This window comes from Nomascus leucogenys, chromosome 18 (genome assembly GCF_006542625.1).
Source record: "Nomascus leucogenys isolate Asia chromosome 18, Asia_NLE_v1, whole genome shotgun sequence".
Lineage (NCBI taxonomy): Eukaryota > Metazoa > Chordata > Mammalia > Primates > Hylobatidae > Nomascus > Nomascus leucogenys.
In genome coordinates, this window is record NC_044398.1 from 44,427,757 (window position 1) to 44,452,410 (window position 24,654).

The 24,654-nt window shown below is 40.5% G+C and overlaps 1 pseudogene; it reads right to left on the minus strand.

The window, feature by feature from the left end:
* Nucleotides 1–9,916: 9,916 nt before the first annotated feature.
* The window catches only part of LOC100600559, a 47,848-nt pseudogene continuing 33,110 nt past the window's right edge, over nt 9,917–24,654 (minus strand).

The following is a 24,654-nucleotide window of genomic DNA, read 5'->3' on the forward strand; positions in this document are numbered from 1 at the left end:
CCTGGCTGGAGTGCAGTGGCATGATCTCAGCTCATTGCAACCTCCACCTCCCAGGTTCAAACTGATTTCCCTGCCTCAGCCTCCCGAGTAGCTGGGACTACAGGCACACGCCACCTCTCCCAGCTAATTTTTTATATTTTTAATAGAGACGAGGCTTCGCCATATTAGCCAGGATGGTCTCAATCTCCTGACCTCATGCTCCACCCACCTCGGCCTCCCAGAATGCTGGGATTACAGGCGTGAGCCACCACACCTAACGCAAAAGTGATATTTTTTAAATTAAAAGATTGTGTAAATAATTTGAGGCCCTGCTACCTCTTTGTGGCCCTTAGGATTTACACATTGAAATCCCCTGCAGTCAAATGGCATCAGATTCCACAGATCTCATAGGTCTGGTTTTCCTGTTTCCCAGGTCCTCATTGAGCTGTTTTATTGCCAAAGCTGTGGTAATGAAAAATAAAAAACAAAAGTAAAAATATTTGGTTAGAAAATATTATTTGGAAAGAACAAATAACATTACATTTTTGCCCCACAAGCTGATGATGCGTTACATGAGACCAGAGAAGTATTTTAGGAAACTGTAATTTCTAGACTAGAGAAAGATAATTTGAAAACTGTGCTTTGCTTATTTCTTTTTGTAACATTATTTGAGAATAAATGTTATGTTTCATTCCTAATGCATTATGGTGAGTACAGTCAATACTGTAGGGTCTAAATTATAAGAAAATACAAATAGACTAACAAATCCATGAAATAATCATAATAATGCAGCAATGTTGCATTCACTAAGTAACCATTTATAAGATCAAGATTTTACTCTTTCATTATAGATATGGGAATGCAGCACTGTTAGTGGAGATGTATTCCTGTAAGAAATACAAGACATAGAATAAAATATATTTGTAGAAATTCTGATATATTTGACTTTAATTATAGTCACCGATAGTTTTAATCAAGATGAAACAGATGGCAGGAGATTATTTAGCTTTGTCAACACAAATATGAAACAAAAACTAATTCTCATAATTTTCCTATTTGCTCCATTATATTCAAACATTGGACAATGTTTGATATTCTGTGTCATACTGATTTTTTAAATTTTATTTAAAACTTTTAAAACTATTAAGTTATTAAATTGGTTTATAAAATATCTCAACACCACAGCAATTTATTAAATGTATCTCATGTTTCAAAATCCTTACTTTAGAAATACATCAAAACTATTTAAAATCTAACTTAATAATATGTTTCCCAAAATATGCCAACACAAAGTATTGAATGGTTGACTCTGTAATGAACCTAATAATGAATGATTAAATTACAAAAATTTTATCCCTAACTAGTGTCTTCAAAAGGGGCAATTTCAGTAAAAATTGTAAGTTCAAAAAAAAAATCTTTAAAAATACAATGAAGACATGAAACTTGAAACTTCTAAGTTAAAAAAAATTGTCGAGACAACTTTTTCAGACAAGAATATATAATAGTTTTTATTTTTATTTTTACTCCTCACAATCATAGAGAATCAGGCCAATAATAAAGTTAGAAATTATTCAAGAATGTGAGATCTGCTTGAAATTTTTATGATAGATATAAACAAATAAAATATTTGTTTTTGTAAAGGGGGTTACAAAAGTTTTCTTTAGACCAGGAACCATTTTCCCTTTTTTTTTTTTTTTTTTTTTGAGACAGAGTTTTGCTCTTGTTGCCCAGGCTGGAGTGCAGTGGCACAATCTAGGCTCATCACAACCTCTGCCTTCTGGTTGCAAGCTATTCTCCTGCCTCAGCCTCCTGAGTAGCTGGGATTACAGGTGCCACCACACCCAGCTAATTTTTGTATTTTTAGTAGAGACGTGGTTTCACCCTGTTGGCCAGGCTGGTCTTGAACTCCTAACCTCGTGATCCACCCACCTTGGCCTCCCAAAGTGCTGGGATTACAGGTGTGAGCCACTGCGCCCGGCCACCAGGAACTATTTTCTACATATGTTCCAAATAATAAGTGATGTTAAATGCTTAATCACTATTTCTTCAATAACAAGCCAGCACTAGTATCAAGTGTTGGACATAAAAACATTAAAATTATTTCAATTATTTATCTTGAAATAAAATTTAAAGAACTATCTTTTTTGTTGTGGTGATTCTTCGTCAGGTATGCACGGATGATGAGACATAAGTGACCAACGTAAAATATTCCAGACTAAAGATGGGGTCCTTGAAACACGGTCATGAAATGTTAGGCTCACAGACACTTAGACGGGTGAGAAAAATGGAATTTTTTAAGCAAAAAGGATAAAGGGGAACCAGGGCCCCTCAGCAGACCGAGAGTCATGCTAGCATCGGCGTCCTGCCTCACAGATTGAATTCCAGGTTCCACCCAGGAAGGGAAGGGGCCAGGCTCCCCACTACAAACACAGTGAACTTCCCGAGGTTCCACCCCAGTGCACACTTCTCTCAGTGTGCACGCCATTTTGAGGTTCTCTGATGACCCCTTTATACTCAGCTGCCTCATTCCTCCCTCTAAAGCAGCACATCTAACTGCCATTAGAATAAGGATACTGCTTCCAGCTGTCAGGGGCAGTTTTGGGGAAACAGCACTCAGAGTCCCCTCAGAGGCCTACCTAAGGGTCCCTGGCAGAAGGGGCCATTATCCAAGGCTCCAGCTGCATGACCATTCAAAGTTTGATGGCTGAAGGTGAGAAGAGACACAGCAGGTTATTAGGAAACATGTATCAAAACAAAATGAGCCAGGCATGGTGGCTCACACCTGTAATCCCAGCACTTTGGGAGGCTGCAGCAGGCAGATCACGAGGTCAAGAGATTGAGACCATCCTGGCCAACAAGGTGAAAACAAACAAAACAAAACAAGGGGAGGGGTAAGGACAGCTCAAAAGTCCCAAGGCCTTTTACCAGTTTGCACAGGGAGAGGGAGGCCAAAAGCTCAACTGGTAAAAAACTTGACCCTTTGGCCAGCATGTTGGGCTTCTGGGTTCCCTTCTCCTGAGCCCAATCCTAAGCCAAACAGTTTAAGGTTTGGGAAATTAACTTTTCTCAGTTTGGAGGATATATCTGAGGAATATGTCCCATAGTATGGAGACACAGTTACCTACCTGTGAAGAGGAGAGAGGAGGAGAAAGGAAAAGAGGTTTTTTCAAAGGAGTCCCAGGGGTTCAGGATACATTCAAAAGCCGTACAGACTGAAGATTAATGGCTACCCATCTAGAAAGAGGGGCAGGCACACTTGGTTCCCTTCTCCTCCTAGCAGATATACCCAGGGTACATGAAGGAGAGAAGGAAGAGTGTCCTCTTTCCCTCTTCAGTCCTTGCATCCCTGAGTCTCTGCAACCTTGGCAGGTGCCACTCATACGTACCAAAGCAGCTTGCACCCATGAAGCAGGGAGGGCCTAGAGAATAAGAATTATCCACTCTTATGCATGTCTCTATCCCACCTACTCTCAGTAGCCTTGGAGTTCCCTAGACTGCATTTATGCCATGGATACTACTCACCCATAAAAAGGAACAAAATACTGGCATTCATAGCAACATAGATGAAACTGGAGACCATCCTAAGTGAAGTAACTGAGGAATAGAAAACCAAACATCATATGCTCTCATAAGTGGGAGCTAAGCTATGAGGATGCAAAGGCATAAGAATGATACAATGGACTTTGGGGACTTAGGGGAAAGGGTAGGAGGTGGGTGAGGGATAAAAGACTACATATTGGGTAGTGTACACTGCTCGGGTGATGGGTGCACCAAAATCTCAGAAATCACCACTAAAGAACATATCCATGTAACCAAACACCACCTGTTCCCCAAAAATCTATTTAAATAAAAAAAGGAAAAAATTTAAAGTCTCGAATAGGAAAAAAAAGGTCTTATGAATCTATAAGACATACTTCCGTCAGCGTGCCTAATAGGTTTATGTATTTATGTGTTGTGTGCACAATATTTCTCTACTGTAAATAGATAGCTCTAATTCATTGGCTTAAAGAAAAATAAAAGTACGTAAATCAACCATTATATCTATAAAAAAGACTAGTCAAATGTTTTTTCAAGATCATGTGACTTAAGTAAAATCTTTTATAAATAAGGTGGCTTTCAAATTATCGGCAAAATAATATTAGAAATGTAAGAATTATTAGTTTTTTCTTTTTTGAGACAGAGTTTCACTCTTATTGCCCAGGCTGGAGTGCAATGTTACAATCTCGGCTCACAACAACTTCGGCTTCCTGGGTTCAAGTGATTCTCCTGCCTCAGCCTCCCAAGTAGCTGGGATTACAGACATATGCCACCATGCCCAGCTAATTTTGTATTTTTAGTAGAGACGGGGTTTCTCCATGTTAGTCAGACTGGCCTCGAACTCCCGACTTCAGGTGATCTGCCCACCTTGGCCTCCCAAAGTGCTGGGATTACAGGTGTGAACCACTGTGCCCAGCCTGTTTGCATGTGTTGATCAAGTGATTTCATGCTTATTCCTGCAGAATACTATAAGGTTTGTCATAAGGGTTATAAAATTATAAAACCCAGCCCAAGACAGAATGATCTTTGCTTGTATAATTTTTGACAAATAAGACATGGAATGTGTTGGTTTAATGAAAACAGCTAAATTCTGAGTTATTAGTAAAAATATCCTTATATTTCAACCTTAAGAAAATTACTAAAATAAGCACCTGAAATTCACAGCTATAAAAATGGTTAACAGGGAATTTGACTTAAATAACGACTACCACAGTTTTCATAAATAATCTAGGTAAAATATTAAATAATTTTGTAAATGTAATGGAATAAATACTTGTAAACAGACTTGTCATATGATTGGGGATCTAAGGTTATTAATAGATATTAAGTAGCTGAGTAATTTCCAACTTAAATAATACAGGAAAACATTTTAAAAGTGTTATTAAAAGGTAAATATTTTTGTCTAATTCAAAGCTTCTATAAAAGTTATACATAAAATGAGGTAAAAGGAACCAAGAAATAAGAGATGTAAAGAAAGTTAAAGATATAAACAGGTATTTTTGATAAAGAAGGTGAAAAAAAGCAATTTTATGTAAGAAGGAATTTTGTGTGGTAAATTTTTTGTCCTAAAATAAAATGACGGGGTTGTCCAAGAAAGAGAAATATTTAGGCAAAACACAAAGTCTAAGCATGTTTGAATCAACTATGTAAATTGTAATAAGATCAGTTAATAGGAACTTTATTTTTTTTATAGAAAACAGAGTTGTATGATTTAGTTGGGTATGATTAAGAAGAAAATTATAAGTCTTTCTGGAGGTGGGTCTTTGATATTAAAAATATTGAACAAATACAAATAATTGGTTAAAACAAGATTTTATTTAAAATATGTAAAAGATTTTATTTGATATATTTATTTATTTTTGAGTCAGAGTCTCACTCTGTCACCCTGGAGTGCAATGGCATGATCTCAGCTCACTGCAACATTTGCCTCCTGGGTTCTAGCGATTCTATCTATACTTCTGAGCTACTGTCCATAAATCATGGGCTTCCATAACCCGCTTGGCTCAAGTTTAATAATTCAATAAAACTACGCACAGAACTTAGAGAAACTTTACCTGTGTTTATCAGGTTATTATATAGAATACAACTCAGGAAAACCAAATGGAAAAAAAATGTATAGGACAAAGTAAAGTGGGGGAAAAGATGTGGTGGGTAGTAAATATTGGTAAACAGTCATGATTAAGAACTCTCCATCCTTTGTGTTCTGCAGGAACAGCTTACTGCAAATAAATACCCTTTTTATTATGATTTAGATGATACTTCCTCCTTTACATATCACAGATGCACAGACTCTCTAAATTCTCATTTTTCCCTCGTAAACAAATAATTTTGTCTTCGCTGTTCAGAACAAAATACTTGTTAAACAAACTTTAAGTTTCTCTCTTTTCCTCAGGCTCCCAGACTCTGCTCCACTTTCAGTCTGAGCCAATATACAATCTGCCTTTATGCCCCTCCAAAGAACAGGCTGACATTCTCTAAGCTTGAATCTGATTTTGCCATTCTCTATTCTCCTCTCTTCCTACCACCTTCCTTCTAATCTTGTTTGCTCCTCCATATGAAACACAGCCCTTTTCTGCCTCTTTTGAGATGCTTGCAGATCTAATGCTTGATGCTTTCCCCACTCCAATACTCCTTTAGAATAAAGTCACTTCTTACCTACATCTGAATTTATTTGACAGTATCTAGAAACAGCCTCAGGACAATAACAATTACACCCTCACAGAGAACATCACAACCTTCCTCCCATCTCAACTTTTAAAACGTCTGCCTGTGCATTCCCAGCTTTCCATGGCTCTGTAGCTTCTCAGTATAAAGGCTCCTTCTATGGCTGCTGTGAGGAGGCTGGGATGCCTGCAGGGGAGGCTCCCTGGGAAGAAGTGACTGTGCTGTTCATGACCTCCTTTGACAGGTCAAGATTGGCCTTAGCCTGCAGTCAATGGGCTCACTTCTCCAATTTCCAGTAAAGGTTATTCATTTAGTTTTAAATTTTAAAAAACTCAGTGTTTGGCCAGGCACAGTGGCTCATACCTGTAATCCCAGCACTTTGGGAGGCTGAGGCGGGCAGATCACCTGAGGTCAGGAGTTTGAGGCCAGTCTGACCAACATGGAGAAACCCCGTCTCTACTAAAAATACAAAATTAGCCGGGTGTAGTGGCACATGCCTGTAATCCCAGCTACTTGGGAGGCTGAGGCAGGAGAATCGCTTGAACCTGGGAGGCAGAGATTGCAGTGAGCCAAGATCACGCCATTGCATTCTTGCCTGGGCAACAACAGCAAAACTCCATCTCAAAAAAAAAAAAAAAACCTCAGTGTTTGAAGAATCCAGCAAAATTTATCAAAATCACTGCTTATGTTTACAGGGGTAAAGGAAATTGTAAAGGTACTTAAATTTTATACTTCAAGAAAAGCCAAAATATCTGTTTCAGACAATAAACATGTCATTTAGGTGTAATATCTATGATGACAAATAACTTATTAACTAATCATATATTAACACTTCCAGGAATGTTAAGTTTTATCCCATAGAATTTAACATTAAACTCAGACTTCCAGATAACAGGATACAGAATAGATTTATCCACTATCACAAATACTACACCATACAGAAAAGAGGAATTGTTTTTTTTGTAAATCACTAATTTATCTGCCACAATTTCTTGTGGATATGAATTCATTTCTCTGCAGCTATAAAGGAAAATAATTTTTCCTTCTCACCCAGTAATATTCCTAAAGCTAAGCCCTGAGATTTTGCTTGAAATAACCCACAAAAAGTACAGACCTCATATACTTATTAGACATTCTCAGGAGAAGAACAAGTAAAAATAATGTTTAACAAATTAAATATATCACTAGATTTTTTTCTGATAGTCACATTTTTATGTTTGAGAATATTTTCCTATCTTTCAAGCTCTATCAATAAAATGCATTGTATACTTAATAAAAATGCAAGTTGAAATAAAACAAATCTTTTCAAAATGACACATCCAGGGAGTGGCAGTACTGGCTGGAATGATAACACACCTGACTCTTGTGTCAAGTCAGAACATCCTGTCATATGGATGCTCCCACCCCTATTCTGCTCACGAAGTACCACCCTCTGGAGAGCCTCTTCACTGTGCCCCCAAGTGTGCCTGGAGTGCGTTTTTCTTTGCAGGTCCTTACACCATCTTGCTAGAATGGATTTTCCACATGTGCCTTGCCTGACAGAATGCTTAGGAAGGAGCAGAGAAGGACGGGAGCTGGCGTAGCTCTCAGTCTAATGCTTTCACATTGCACCAGATTCCTGCAGTTGGGCGTAACCCACTCTGCAAGGCATGTGTCTATTCAGGGTTTCCCAGGAAGAGGAGGAGGCCCCTGAAGGGGTGCAGCAGCAGGGGTGTGGGAAGGGAGGGTAAAGCAGAGAGAATGTATTCACAGGAGGCCATAAATTAGCATTGTGCCATGTCCACCTGTTGTTCCTGGAATCTGACACATGATTGTAGACAATGATGGCATTTTATGATTTTTAAAAAGGATTTTGTTTGTTTTAAGGTGGAGAGGGAAGAGAAGTCTGAATTGGGGAGCTTGGGAGTGGAAGCTTTTCTCATGCATGTGATTTGGTGACTCTTCTAAATGCTGATTCATTAGGGATTATTACAGCAGATGTCAACTGGTTGTGGTGATGGGGTGGGGGCAGAACATGAGTAGCAAAGAAAAGGGAGAGACGAAAAGGGTAGAGGCTCATGTAAAGTAATGAAGCCTTTCCCAACCAGGATGGTTCACAAAAAAGCTGTGAGATCCACAGTTACAAGTGACACGCATGCACACATGGAGTTCCACATGGGGTCCTGTTGAATGGAGCACACTGAGGGGAAGCTTCCCTCTCCCAGGCCACCTCAGGAGAAGGTGGAAGAGAAAGGGTGGGTGGGGAAGGCAGAGATCTCTGTTATTCTGGTCCATTTAATTATGTAACTTCTTTCAGTTATTATTTTAGCTTTAAAAGGAAATAAGGGGTTCAGATTTGAAAGGAGCTGGTATGGGTGGGGGTGGGGAATTGCCAACAAAAGAACACTGATTGTAATGTGAGAAAAATGTATTTTTGTATTTTAATAAATATTGTTGAATTAAAAAAAAAAAGAATGGATTTTCATTGTCTTTGGAGATAGTTTTCCTCCCTTCCCAAAACTGGAAAAATCCAGATGGTAGGAATTATTTCTGTCTTTCCCCTAAATATCACCACGCAATTGGCTGAACAGCAATGTGTCTCCAAGAAATGGAAACTGGGGTTGGAGAAAGAAAATCTTAATGCCACAAGGATTTAGCTTTTTAGATAAAAGGTAAAGCAGATTTATAATCACTTACCAGTAATAATTTAAAGATTCAAGTTAATTGTCTACAAATAAAATATCACTGGCTCTGATGTGTAAGTTCTGGATTTAACATGACAGTGTCTACACCGGATGGGATAGTTACTGTACATATCTGGACATCATAAAGAGTATTGAAGGTCTGCATTTGAACTACTGACTTGGTATGTGCCTCATTTGGCTCAGTAATAAATCTACCTGCACCAAACTCATATCAAGTCACTAAATCTCTCATCTACATTACATATATTCTGTAGATACACACCCACAAAATGTACATACGATACATACACTTTGTACAGACGTTAAGTCCCTTTTTTTTTTTTTTTTTTTAAGGAGTCTTGCTCTGTCACCAGGCTGGAGTGCAGTGGCACAATCTTGGCTCATTGCAGCCTCCACCTCCTGGGTTCAAGCGATCCTCCTGCCTCAGCCTCCCTAATAGCTGGGACTACAGGCATGTGCCACCACGCCCAGCTAATTTTTGTATTTTTAGTGGAGACGGGGTTTCACCATGTTGGCCAGAATGGTCTCGATCTCCTGACGTGATCCGCCCACCTTGGCCTCCCAAAGTGCAGGGATTACAGGTGTGAGCCACTACACCCAGCCGAGTCCGATGTTTTAATAGTAATACCATATTGATTCCAAATGCATATGCAACAATATTGGAAGAAAGAAAAAATGTGAAAAAAAAACAGAAAAGTTATCTTTAAAATCTAAAAAGTTAAACTATTGTTTTAAAAGCCTTACATAGTTTACAGCTATCAGCCTACACACTAAGCAAATACCTGTGCATGGGCAGGAGTCTTTGGAGTGGTTTTTATAACTTTGTTTACATTAAAAGGGACAGAAGAGTGTAAGAGTGTGTTGCTACCCTGACAAAGTCCCATTCTTTACTACGAAGTGCAATCTTAGTTGTCCTTGAGTTAACTTGAATTGAGGTGTTTCTTCTTTTGAAAATATCAACTTGTCTAGTTCTTTATTTAGCAGGAGAGGTGATATTTTCCTGTCTTTTTTGATGAGGGGTTCAGATGTTACATTACCCTTCATTTCTTCCTTCAGAAGAGGATGGCCTTAGCACACTGAAGATGAATTAAATCATCAGCACTCAAAGACCCATTTTCAGCAGCACTATGGAAGATTTCATCTTGTTCCATCCTTGAAAAAGCCTAAGAATGTCAAATAGAAAAGAGGTACAATTTTAAAAAGGTTTCTAACCTTTTAACAATCACCACTTATAATAAGCCACACCTGCAACTCCTTTAGATCGTTCAGTTACAGCTACTTTGGATGAGGTTTACACTGCCAAATTCTGTCAACTCACTAACGTAATCTTTTAGGGCTAGAATTAGATTGCTGTTGCAAAAGGGAACTTGTTTTATTAAGTTACTTAAAAATTGGGCTCCCAAAAATGTCACAGTATTGTGACAGGCTTCTAACAACAGTATCATCTGTTACTTGTGCACTTGTTCCTTAAACATAATGAACGCACACTTTTGCAAAAAGTTAATTAATCTATTCAAATTCTACCCAATCTATAGTAGTTATTATGTACTCAAAGCAAATTTTAACGAGGCAGGCATGTGCTGGATTGTATTGAAATGTCAACGAAGTCTAATGACTAAAGCATCAAAAGGCACTACTTCACTTGCACATTAATTATGGTAGAAAAATTAATTATTTAAAAATATTTACATGTTATCACAGAACACGCCTATTTTAAATGTTCATCCTTGTCAGCTGTGAGTCATTTTGTTGTGTACTTACCAAAAGTCACAAACCATAAATATTACTTTGTCCCATAAAAGTTATCATTTCCAGTAAAATCCCATGTACTTCCTGCATCCAGTACTTGAGACATGCACACCTTATACAGTCTAAGTGCAGGTCTCTCAGCTTAGGCACTAATGCTTTGTCTAATAAACCCCTGGGACTGATTGCACTGTGGTATATACAGTAGAAAATGACATAAATTTGGCTGGGTGCAGTGGCTCAAACCTGTAATCCCAGCAATTTGGGAGGCCAAGGTGGGTGGATCGCCTGAGATCAGGAGTTCAAGACCAGCCTGGAAAACTTGGTGAAACACCATACCTACTAGAAAATACAAAAAATTAGCCAGGTGTGGTAGTGGGTGCCTATAATCACAGCAACTCAGGATGCTGAGGCACGAGAATCGCTTGAACCCAGGAGGCGGAGGTTGCAGTGAGCCGAGATGGCACCACTGCACTCCAGCCTGGGCAACAGAGAGAGACTCCATTGCAAAAAAAAAAATTGCATAAATTTGCAAACTGAAAAATTACATAAATTTGCAAACTGAGTAATAAAAAAGTCAAGCGTGGTAAGTGCATTATGTATGTAGACATCATTAGGAATACAATGGCAAGAAATCATTAATGTATGGTTATTTGAAAGGGCAAAGCTTCAAATTCATTAAGAATGAATTCAATTTGATTAAAACATTCTGGCCAGGCGTGGTGGCTCATGCCTGTAATCTCAGCACTTTGGGAGGCGGAGGTGGGCAGATCACGAGGTCAAGAGATTGAGGCCATCATGGCTAACACAGTGAAACCCCATCTCTACTAAAAATACAAAAACAAAATTAGCTGGGCTTGGTGGTGGGCACCTGTAGTCCCAGCTACTTGGGAGGCTGAGGTGGGAGAATGGCATGAACCTGGGAGGCAGAGCTTGCAGTGAGCCGAGATGAAGCCACTGCACTCCAGCCTGGGTGACAGAGAGAGACTCCGTCTCAAAAAAAAAAAAAAAAAAAAAATCTGAATTATGGTCACAGAAGAGAGAATATCCATAATTTTCAAATAATGTAGATCCTTGTAAAAACCATAAAAGATACAGGAAACAGAATGCCAAAAGGTTAATAAGCTCTTCAGTATGTTAATTTTGAAGTTTTCCATTTTTCTAATCACTACTTAATATGACATAGTCACAGATGCTGGCATTGGTGTTTGACTGAAAACCCACTTGGTAATGTCATAGCCTTACCTCCAGCTTCCATGCTCGTTCTCTGTTCAAGAAGGTAATCTGGCAAGTACAAGCCATGCTTGTGTTCCAAGCTGCGATGATAGAAGTAGTATTTGGTACAAATGCTGCCAGAAACGTTGATATTTAATTAGCTTCAAGAATTGCCATTCCAACTCATTCCTGGGGAAGGAGAAACACAACAAAACCAACATAGAAAAATGTTAATACACTGGGCTATGTTCAAAAACATTATTCTCATGTAAGAAATGTGGTACAGCCATCATGTGCTCCAGTTTATTAGAACACATGAAAGAACTCGCACTGTACAGAACTCTATCCATCAAAGAAATACAAGAAAGCATGCAACTTTCCCAGTTCTTCTTTTGAAAACTTAGAAAAACTTGTACTGGAAAAAAAAAAACATGAATGTAAAAAATGTGTTAATAAACTTGATTTTCCCACATGCTTTCAAAAACATATTCAAATTTAATATGGAGAAAAATGACAAGGTTAAGAAACATGGTAAAGCCTTCAGCTTTTTCATTTCTTTGAAAACATGAAAGGATTCAATGGAGAAAATTCTTATAAATACAAACATGTGGTAAGGTCTTCAGTTGTTCCAGTTTCACATGAAGATAAGAACTCATTTCTGAAATAAAACCTATGAATGTATAGAATGTGGAAATGCCTTCATTTACGTGATATTTGCTCCAAGACCCATAATATCACACACTGTAGATAGACCTTCTAAATATAAGAAAGCACACTGGATTGGAACCCCAGTAGATTACCAAATTCAGAAAAGTTTTCAGTTTTAACAATTTCTTCAACATTTATGTGAAAACTTCCCCTAGAGGGAAATCCTATCAGTGTTATAAATTGGAAAACTTGATGTAACTTGATTATTGTATAATCTTCAAAAATGTACATAAGTAAATGTTATACTACTTATAAATTTTTTTTCTCAGTGATTCTTCATTTGAAAAGGTCTCTGTACTTCGCTTGTTTTGCAAGATAACACTGAGGTTAGAATTTTGTAGACACTCTTTAAACAATACTGTATGAATTTAACGGCAGTATTTTTTTGTTAAGACAGTTAAATAAAATTTTTCTCTATTTATTTAAAAACATCACACTGAGCTACTAGAATGGCTCCAAATTCTGCTTTGAAACAAATATAGGCTATGCAGGTGGATTCCTACACTAATTTCCAAACAGGGCACAGCTGCTCACAGTCCATTCTGCATCCAGCGCCCCAAGTGTGGGATGAAGAGAAAGGGGAACAGCCTCTTCTGCACTCGTGCACCTGTCTCAGGGGTCATTCTTGAGGGTCCATTGCACAACTCAGACTCCATGCTCACTCCCAAGGCATCGCAGTAGTGATCAGATGATGGAAATGATGGATGCCATTTATTAGCTGTCACTATTATGGGGCAGGAGTACTCTTTACACTTTGGATGGTAGAAAGATCAAAGAGAGACATCTTGGCTAGACTAAACCCATTTTATGAGATGTCTTCTGGTAGGGCGCTGGCCTTACACAGTGTTTCTCCTGAGTTGGAAATAAAACCCCAGGGTGCTCAGCATCTGTCACCCCTGGCCAGAACAGAATATGGAGATGAGTTGAATGCAGTGAGAGGGGAACAGGCTGGGAGCAGCCTTCTGCCACATGATTATTTGGCGTTTGTTTTTGTTTTTTTTGAGACAGGGTCTTGCTCTGTTACTCAGGCTAAAGTGCAGTGGCATGATCCTAGCTCAAAGCAGACTCAACCTCCCAGGCTCAAATGATCCATTCGCCTAAGCCTTTCAAGGCTTGGAACTACAGGCTCATGCCACTCAGCTGGGCTATTTTTTAAAATTCTTTTTGTAGAGACAAGGTCTCACTTATTGCCCAGGCTGGTGTTAAATCCTGTGATCAAGTGATACTCCCACCTTGGCCTCCCAAAATGTTGGTATTACAGACATGAGCCACTGTATCCAGCACTTTGTCAAATGTTTAAATAAATATAAAACTAGAGTAATCTTACCACTTTCATAGTAATCTTTGTAAAGACTTAATTGTATAAAAACAATTAATACCTCAACAACATATTTGGTTCCTTGGTTTTAACATGTTAATGTTTTATCCACTGGCTTAGTCAACAAATGCTTGATGTTCTCTGGTATGGAAAGCAGTTAGGATATAAGCAGATATGTGGTTTTCTCATTTGTTTAACTGAAAACCCAACTGAAACTACTTCCAACATTAATTTCCTATTCATATAACCATAATGCTATATGAATGCAAATCAGATAATGTTTGAATAATCAGCTGATCAGAACTTAATTTACTATAGGAACATATGCACTTCATAATCTCTTTTATGTTTTTCCACAAACATATTTTAACTGTGTAAAATACAGTATTTTATAGAATTATCGTGTTTATTAATAGTTTAGTTATTGAAGAAAACCATTATCCCTACATGATATGTATCTTCTCAGTTTGTTGTTGTTTTTTAAATGGCTGAATAGAATATCCTTTACAGGCAAAGCAAATTTTCTGAATAGGAGCTGCTTAGTCTAACTTACACGTATGTGTGTATGTGTGTGTATGTGTGTGTGTAAGTTTTCAATAATGTTTTTAAAGTTTATTTAAATAGTTTTTGAGGTACAGGTGGTTTTTGGTTACATGGGTAACTTCTTTAGGTGTGATTTTGGAGCTTCTGGTGCACCTACCACCTGAGCAATGTACACTATACTCACTATATAATCTTTTATCCCTCACCCTCCTTGCAACCTTCCTCCTTGTCCCCAAGGGCCATTATATCATTCTTATGCCTTTGCATCCTCATAGCTTAGCTCCTACCTATAAGTGAGATCATATGATATTTGGTTTTCCATTCCTGAGTTACTTCACTTAGAATAATGGCCTCCAGTTCCATCCAAGTTGCGTAAAGGCCATTATTTCATTCTGTTTTATGGCTCAGCAGTATTCCATGGTGTATATATTCCACATTTTCTTTATCTACCCATTCACTGATGGGCATTGAGGCTGGTTCTACATTTTTGCACTTGCAAATTGTGCTGCTACCAACATGCATGTACATGTGTCTTTTTCATACAACTTCTTTTCCTTTGGGTAGATACCCAGTGTGAGATTGCTGGATTGAATGGCAGTACTGTTTTCCATAATGGTTGTACTAGTTTACATTCTCTTTAGCAGTGTAAGTGTTCCCTTTCCACCAAATCCATACCAACATGTATTATTTTCCGATTTTTTAATTATGGCCATTCTTGCAGGGGGAAGGTAGTATTACATTGTGATGTTAATTTTCATTTCCCTGATAATTAGTGATGTTTCTGAAGGAAAATATATTCTAACAAGACAAATAGATGTTGAAAACTTTTAAGAAAAATCTGATAGACACTAATTTTTAAATGGTTCAATTTACTGTCAAAAAGAGACCATTATAAATAATCAACAGCAAAGGGACAAGATAAGTGTACATTAAATACTTTGTCATAATGTTTTTCAATTTCCAAAGATCACAAACATAGCTCTTGTTCAGAGAATAGCTCCTGGTGCTTCTGCGTTCACAAACAGCGTTGTGTAGAACTGGTCGTTTTGGAGCTGGCCTCTGCCACCGCTGCTTCTGGAGCTCATATCTGTGGAAACCTGCACATTGCCCTTTGTATTCTCTGACCTTGTAACTAGAGTTAGAGTCTCACCAGATTAGCTGCAGGATTTGAGACCAATTTAACTGCCATTATAGTGGAGCTAAGTGTTCATAATTACAACTTTTACTCCCTTCAAGAAACCAGTTTACAAGCTGGGCACACTGGCTCATGCCTGTAATCCTAGCACTTTGGGAGGCCGAGGCGGGTGGATCACCTGAGGTCAGGAGCTCGAGACCAGCCTGACCAACATGGAGGAATTCCATCTCCACTAAAAATACAAAATTAGCCGGGCTTGGTGGCACATGCTTGTAACCCCAGCTATTCGGGAGGCTGAGGCAGGAGAATCGCTTGAACCTGGGAGGCAGAGGTTGCAGTGAGCCAAGAGGCCAAGATTGCGCCATTGCGCTCCCACCTGGATAACAAGAGTGAATCTCCGTCTCAAAAAAGAAAAAAAAGAAACCAGTTTACAGACTCATAACTGGTTAAGCGTACTTTAGCATCTGCAACTTTCAAAGTACTTCTATTTGTTTCAAATTCATTTTCTGTTACATCCTTTACTATAATGGCTACTAGCAATATCACCATGACAACTCATGGTGATAGTTTATACTATTAACAAATAATTGGATGGCTAATAATTTATACTACTAGCAAACTGGTAATTTAGCAGCCATTTGAACAGCAATCAACCATCACTAGTCTCTTCTTAGTCACAAGAAGCCTCATTTTAGTTGTAAATATACACTGTGGTCTTTAAATAAAAGTCTTTAAAAATTTGGGGGTCCATTGTAGGTGTATATATTTATGGGGTATATAAAATATTTTGATACAGGCCTAGAATGTGTAAGAATCATATCAAGGTAAATGGAGAATCCATTGCAGATCAAGCATGTATCTTTTTTTATATAAATAATTCAACTACACTCTTTTAGTTACTGTAAAATGTACAATTAAATAATTATTGACTGTTGTCACCCTGTTGTGTTATCAAATATTAGATCTTATTTATTCTTTCTAACTATATGTGTGTACCTATTAACCATTACCCCTTACTCCTCATCCCCCATACTACTTTTACCAGACTCTGCTAATAATTCTCCTACTCTATATCTTCATGAGATAAATTGTTTTAATTTTTAGCTCCCACGAATAAGTGAGAATATGTGAAGTTTGTCTTTCCTTGTCTGGCTTGTTTCACTTAACATTTCCATCCATGTTGTTGCAAATAACAGGATCTTGTTCCCTTTTATGGTTGACTAGTACTCCATTGTGTATATGTACCACATTTTCTTTAGCCACTCATCTGTTGATGAACACTAAGAATGCTTCCAGGCATTCTGTTTCTTTTCTCTCTCCTTCCTTCCTTCCTCCCTCCCTTCCTCCCTTCCTCTCTCTCTCTCTCTCTCTCTCTCTTTCTTTCTTTTTCTGGTGAGACGGTCTCCCTCTGTTGCGCAGGCTGAAGTGCAGTGACATAATCTCGGCTCACTGCAACTTCCCTGCCTGGGGCTCCAGTGATTCTCCTGCCTCGGCCTGCTGAATGCCTGGGATTGCAGGCGCACACCACCAGGCCTGGCTGCTTTTTGTAATTTTGGTGGAGACGGGGTTTCGCGCATTGGTCAGGCTGGTCTCCAACTCCTGGCCTCGAGTGATCTGCCCACCTCGGCCTCCAGAAGGGCTGGAATTACAGACGGAGTCTCACTCACTCAGTGCTCAATGTTGCCCAGGCTGGAGTGCAGTGGCGTGATCTCGGCTCGCTACAACCTCCACCTCCCAGTGGCCTGCCTTGGCCTCCTGAAGTACTAAGATTACAGCCTCTGCCCGGCCGCCACCCTGTCTAGGAAGTGAGAAGCGTCTCTGCCTGGCCGCCCATCGTCTGGGATGTGAGGAGCGCCTCTGACAGGCCGCCCCGTCTGGAAAGTGAAGAGCGCCTCTGCCTGTCCGCCCCGTCTGGAAAGTGAAGAGCGCCTCTGCCTGTCCGCCCCGTCTGGAATGTGAGGAGCGCCTCTGCCCGACCGCCCCGTCTGGGAAGTGAGGAGTGTCTCTGCCCAGCTGCCCCGTCTGGGAAGTGAGGATCGCCTCTGCCCGGCCGCCCATTGTCTGGGATGTGAGGAGCACCTCTGCCCAGCCGCCCTGTCTGGGAAGTCAGGAGCGCCTCTGCCCTGCCGCCGCCTTGTCTGGGAGGTGAGGAGTGCCTCTGCCCGGCTGCCCATCGTCTCGGAAGTGAGGAGCGCCTCTGCCCAGCTGCCCCGTCTGGGAAGTGAGGAGCGCCTCTGCCCGGCCGCTTTGCAACCTTCCAAGTGTGAAGTGACAGCCTTCATTGTAGAATGAATGAAGACACTGGCACTGATTATATAACACCTTGGCAGCTATCTCAAGTAATTGATGGAGATATTGGAATTATAGAAGAAAGCAAACACACAAATTTGACTAAAGGCGATTTTGTGACTTCTTTCTATTGGCTCTGGCAAACCAAGGTTATTCTGGATGCAAATAGCCTTGGAAAGGTGATATATATATGAACGTATCTGATTTTTTTCCCTGTATAATTCTTACTTTGTGCATTTGATATTCAGTTGTGTTTGTAATCACGGAAAAATAAAAGCGTATATAAAAAAAAGAACGCTTCCAAATCTTGGCTGTTGTGTATAGTGCTGCTGCAATATACATGAGAATGCAGGTATCTCTCTGATATACTGATTTCCTTTCTTTTGGATATATACCAAGCAGTGGGATTGCTGGATCATATGGAAGCTCTATTTTTAGTTCTGAGGACCTCCCAAACTGTTCTCCATGGTGGTTGTACTTAAATTACATTCCCACTAAAAGTGTACGAGGGTTACTTTTTCTTTATATGCTCACCAGAATTTGTTATTGGCTATCTTTAGAATAAAAGCCATTTTAAGTGGGGTGAGATAATCTCTCACTGTAATTTTGATTTGCATTTCTCTGAAAATCAATGATGTTGATGTTTAGTATCTTTTCATATACCTATTTGTCATTGGTTTGCCTTTCTTAAGGAGTTTGGAACAGGGTCTCACTTTGTCACTCAGGTTGGAGTAAAGTGGCATAATCACTCGACCTCCCAGGCTTAGGTAATTTTCGCACCTAAGCCTCCCAAACTGAAACTACAGGCACATACCACCAAGCCTGGCTAATGTGTCCTCTTTTGAGAAATGCCTATTCAGATATTTTGCCCATTTTAAAAATCAGATTAGATTTTTTTCTATGGAGTTATTTGAGCTCCTTAAATATTCTGGTAATAAATCCCTTGTCAGATAGTTTTCAAATATCTTCCCCCATTCTGTAGATTGTCTCTTCACTTTGTTGATTGTTTCCTTTGCTGTGCAGAAGCTTTTTAACTTGATGTGATCTAATTTGCCCATTTTTGCTTTGGCTGCCTGTGCTTTTGAAACATTCTGCAAGAAATATTTGCCCAGTCCAATATCCTGGAGAGTATTCCTAATGTTTTATTTTAGTTTCATATTTGAGGTCTTAGATTTAAATCTTTTTTAAGTTTTAATTTTTAAAAAAATAGAGGCAGAATCTCACTGCATTGCCCAGGCTAGTCTCGAACTCCTAGGCTCAAGCGATCCTCCCACCTTGGCCTCCCAAAGTGCTGGGATTACAGGTGTGAGCCACAGCACCCAGCCAAGTTTTAAATCTTTAATCCATTTTGAATTGATTTTTGTATAGTCTAGTTTCATTCTTCTGCATGTGGATATCCAGTTTTCCCAGCACCATTTATTGACGAGACTGTCATTTCCCCATTGTATGTGCTTGGCACCTTTGCTGAAAATGAGTTCACTGCAGATGTATAAACTGGTTTCTGGGTTTTCTATTCTGTTCCATTGGTTTATGTATTTGTTTTTATGCCAGTGCCATGCTGTTCTAGTTACTATAGATAGAGAGTATAATTTGAAATCAGATAATCTGATTCCTCTAGTTTTGTTTGATTTTTGCTCAGGATAGCTTTGGATATTCTGAGTCTTTTGTAGTTGCATGTAAATTTTAGGATTCATTTTTTATTTCTATTTCTGTGAAGAATGTAGTTGTTTTTTGCAGACTTGTGGAGGTACCACATTGGTGGTCTGAGATCAGACCTGGAGGAATTCTCTGGATTAGCAGACAGAGACTTACTTCTTCCCTTACTTCCCCACAAATGAAGTCTCTCTCTCTGTGCCAGGCTGCCTGGAGCTGGGAGAGGAGCAATAAGAGCACCCCTGTGGCCACCATTGGGACAGCACTAGGTCTGTCAAGACAGCACTAGGTCTGAAGCTGGCACAGCACTGTGGCGGGACAAGGCCCACTGTAACAACTACCCACTGCCTACCTATTTCACTCAAGGCCCCTGGGATCTACAATTAGCAGGTAGTGAAGTCAGCCATGCTTCTGTCCTTTCCCTAAGTGCAGTAAGTTCCCCTGGTCCCTGGATGGGTTCAGAGGTGCTATCTGGGAGCCAGGGCTGGAGTCATAAACCTTAGATATCTACCTGGTGTTCTGCTCTACCATGGCTGAGCTGGCACTGAATCCACCAGGCAAATCCCTTCCCACCCTTCCCTCCCCTTTCCCCAGGTAGAGTAGTTTGTCCCCACGTACACCCTTAACACAGTCCCATGAGGATTACTGTCAGGTCACCACTGATGCTCACTCAATGCCTAAGTGCTCTCAGTCAGCTTGTGGTGAATGCTGCCTGGCCTGGAACTCACTCTTCAGGGCAGTGGGCTACCCTCTGGCCCAGGGTAGGTCCAGAGATGCCATCCAAGAGCCAAAGCAAGAGCCAAGGCCTGAATCGGGGACTCTAACAGCCCACTTGATGCTCTTTTTCACTGTAGCTGAGCTGGTATCTAAGCTCAAGAAAAATCCTCTTAACTCTTCCCTCGGCTTTTCTCAAGCAGTGGGAGTCTCTCCTTACAGCCACCACAGCTAGGGATGTGCTAGGTCACACCTAAAGCCAGCACATCTCTGAATCTCACTCGAGGGCCATGGCATGTACTACCTGGTCACCACTGATGTTTCTTCAGGGCCCAAGGGCTCTTGCATCAGAAAGTAATGAATCCTGCCATTACTGAGTCCCTTTAAGGCAGCAGTTTCCCTTCTGGCCCAGAGTTTGTCTAGAGATGTTATCCCAAAGCTGGGATCTAAAATGGGGGTCTCATGACTCTGACCAGTGCCCTCTCCTACTGTGGCTGAGCCAGTATCCAAGTTGCAAGACAAAGTCCTCTTTCCTCTTTCCTCCCCTCAAGCAGAAGAAAGAGGTCTCTGTCAGAGCTGTGAGTTGCACTGTCTAGGGTTGGAGGAGGGGTGGGCAAGCACTCCCTAGCTGCCCCAGCTGCTGTCACTCTTGGTCACATGCCACAAAATACACTGGCTCCAAGTGCAGCACAGCACTAGGACTTGCCTAAGAGTTGCAGTCCTTGTGTCCTAGACAGCTTTTCAGGTTTATTAAGGACCCCAGAGTATTTTATCCCACAGTAGCCAGGCTTTCACAACTCAAGTTTCAACCACTGGGATGAACAATTCCTCTCTGGCTAGGGCTAGTCTAAATGTTTCCTCCATGGGTTGGCATTGGATGAGTGCAGCCTTGTTTTTCTTTCTGCTATGACAAGGCAGCACTGAGTTCAGAGCAAAGTCCCACAGCTACAGTGCTCTCACTCCCCCAAGCATGTAGCCCCTCTCCTCACCACAGGTCCACTGCTGGGACATGGGGGAGGGGTGGCATCAGCAATTCAAGACTGTCTTTTCTATGCTCTTCAGTGCCTCTTTCAGTGATAAGAAGTGAAAAGCATGTATTATGATCACTTACCCGATTTTTAGTTCTTATGCAGGTGCTTTTTTATTTAGATAGTTGCTAAATTTGTTATTTCTGTGGGGAGCACAACTGGCAGAGATTGCTATTCAGTCATCAGGCTCCAACCCTGTGGCTTCATACGTTCTGAATGACAGTCTTATCTGGAGTAATAGGCAAATGTTTTAAAAAAAACCTCTTGCCACTGCCTGTCATGATCTTGATCTTCATATGCTGCTCAATGTCATCAAGAAGTATTCCTTCAGGTTTCCCTAAGTGTCGCCCACAAAGCCATTCTCACTGTCTAGTGGACACTGTGAGAGCCTCTGCTCGAAATGCCTCCCTGGCTCTCTCTACCTTCCAGCTCCAAGGCCCTTCCCTTTACAGCAGTCATGAGGCTATACTGGAAGAAAGACCCCATGAAGCTTCTGTTTCAGCATCATGTTGGTGCCATCTGTGAGCAACCCCATGACTCAGCAAGATTTCTTGCACTCTCACAGGTAACTGGGGCCCGCAAAATGCTGCTGTGGTTGTATGAGTGCCCCAGGAACCTCTTGAGTGTGGTGAGCACTGGGTGATGCTCTAGCAATGTTTCTCAGACTGCCTGAGGGGAACACTGGAACTTCTAACTCATCAGCCCAATTTCTAAACACATGCAACACTCCTATTGGGGATGGGACAGGGGCACAGGGATCTGTGCTGTTCTGTATCTCAAGGTTTCTATAAAACAGAACTTCAGAAAAAAGCAGGGGGAAGACCAGCAAAGGCAAATTCACAATGTGTAACTCAGGGTGAAACTACACATTTTTCACAATCCAGAGGCCCTAGACCTGTCACTGGCCAAATAATTATTTCAAAGGCTACACATGTGCTCCTTACAAAGAGACTGGAACTTGCACACAGCTTTGAAAAAGCCATAAAGATATTTACTGTATCATTATGTTCTGGTAGTACACTGGTAGGATAATGCCAAAAATATTCACCAGAAAAATACTTTTCAATTTATGAGCAGATTATTAAAACATCAATTTACCAAGACCTACCAGCAAACAATGAAAAATATGAACTCTTGTTCTAAAGCTAGATGGAAAAATATGTGTGGTGTTTATGCCCATTTTCATTATCTGCACAATGTAACCTTTTAAAATATTTCTTAAAATGTTTAAATTTATGGGAGCAGATAAAGTACTGACAAATGGTTAGTTCACAAAAACTGTACAAACTCACATTTCTTCAACTGTAATGTTCTCAAAGAGCTTGCAGTAGTCCTCATTCCACACAGCCATATCACTCCAAATCTTGGAGGCAAGAAGAATGGCTCCCAAGACAATCCTCTTCCAGTTAGTTGGACAAATGTTGATATCAGCATAACTTACAAGTCTTTCTATGTATATCTGCAAAACAGAGAACTGGCCTTTGACTTAGCTCAATTTAAGTGATGTGATAAGAATCCTTATGAATGACAGATTTCTTCTGGTTTTGACCAGAAAGTAAGTGCTTATGTTCTACAGAGATTTGCTTGATCAGGCCAAACAAGGGGCCATATCACAATCATAGGTCAGATACTTCTGCTACCTACTCTGCCAATGGAAATTCACAGCCAATTTTGGTCACAAGAATGACCGTACATCTCAGCCAAGGGTATCATGAAGACAGGAAGTGTTGTCACCTTCACACTTACAAAAGACAGCACACATACAGGCCCAGTGTGGATTAAAGTCATTCAATAAATCCTTAAGTGCCTACCACATGTAATGTCTCACACGGAGCTGGTAGGTAGATGGGAATTTCACAAGTACGTCAAGCTTGAATATGTAAAACCCATGTAATAGTGAGCAAATGTTAATCTCCTTTTCACAAAACTCACCCTTCTGTGGCACTAGCTTAAAAAACTGCTGGTCAAGAGAGCCTCCCAGCAGCTGCTGTGTAGAGCAGCATGGCAGGCCCAAGTCTGTGGGGTTGTAAAACATTTGCCGTATTCAGTTGGTTGCTTGATAAGAAACCCACGTGTATAAAGGATGGTCCTTCTCACAGCCCCTATTTTAGACATCTTCATGATCACTTCATAAAAATTTATTCTGTCTTACATCATCTGCAACTTAGACAATTCTGTTGGTTCTAGGGTGGAAACAACTGCCAGTCTCTGTATCCCTGGGATTCCTCTACACCTGCCAGGCAGTTGGTGAGACAATCCCATGAATTACTTTACATCTATCAAACATCTGTCCTATGAAGAATTGGGCAAAGTGAACAGCTGAGTAAAGATTAAAGGTGAGCTGTGAGGTGTTGTTACCTCAGAGGGTGCTCTGCAGAAAAGTATGTCTGTAAGCTACTTGAACTCTTTACATTGAAACAAAAGGACAAAAGTTTATATAAATAAGTGAGTTTATTTCTTGTCTGGAGGGTATCAGATTGCAGAACACTGCCAGATCTGATACTGATCTGAACACTACCAAACTCAAGTATGTTTTCAGAAACAAATTGCTATTGAACATGACGTTTTACAGATTCTGCTCCCTTTCTCCCAAACTCTGCACTCTCAAGTATTTCAAGAGTGAACCTCTCTCCCAGGGTTCAACTGTGTAGGAATCAGAGACCTCTGAAACAACATGGCAAGCCCTCTACTTCCTGTCCCCTTTCCTGCTAAGCTGCTCACCTGCTGACACTCATCCATGCCATGTGCCCTTCTGGGTGAGTTTGAGAATTTATTCCCACTGATGCCAACTCTTCCCTCAGTGCAGTTGATCCCATCTCACTTTTGCAGCACACTGTTCCCACAATCACCTCTTTCTGAAGATTTTCTTCCTCTCTACCAGAGATTTCCTCCAAATTGTGTTTCCTTTGTGCCCATCCCACTCCCCACTCCTCTCCAACTGTGTCCTCTCACTGGTGCTCACAGCACCATCCCCTCATACCAGCTCCTCATCTTCCATCTCTCCTTCAGCTACACTGCCTGCCCCTGCTGGCATGATTCTCCCAAGGCTCCTCTTGCCAACAGGCATTTGTCTCTTGTGCCTTCACGCTGACAAACTAAAGCTCTGCATACATTGCCATTTGCCTAGGTGCTGGGGCCAAATACCTGCATTTCAGTTTCCCTGCTCCAATCTGTGTGCAATGCCTCTTACATCTACCTTCACTGGTGGTCTGCATGGTTTGATGGTGACCCACAGTCTGTCACTGCTCACCTGTATTACCCTAGTTGCTTCTTAACCCTCTTCGCTGCCTCCACTCTGCCTCCCAATTATGGCTTACTGTCCCCAAAGCAGCCAGCATAACTTCTTCATTTAGAGCATGGCACTACCCTGCTCAAGATCTACCATGACCTTCCCATCAAACTGGAGTAAAACCTTAAATTCTTCCAACGGCCTACAAGCCA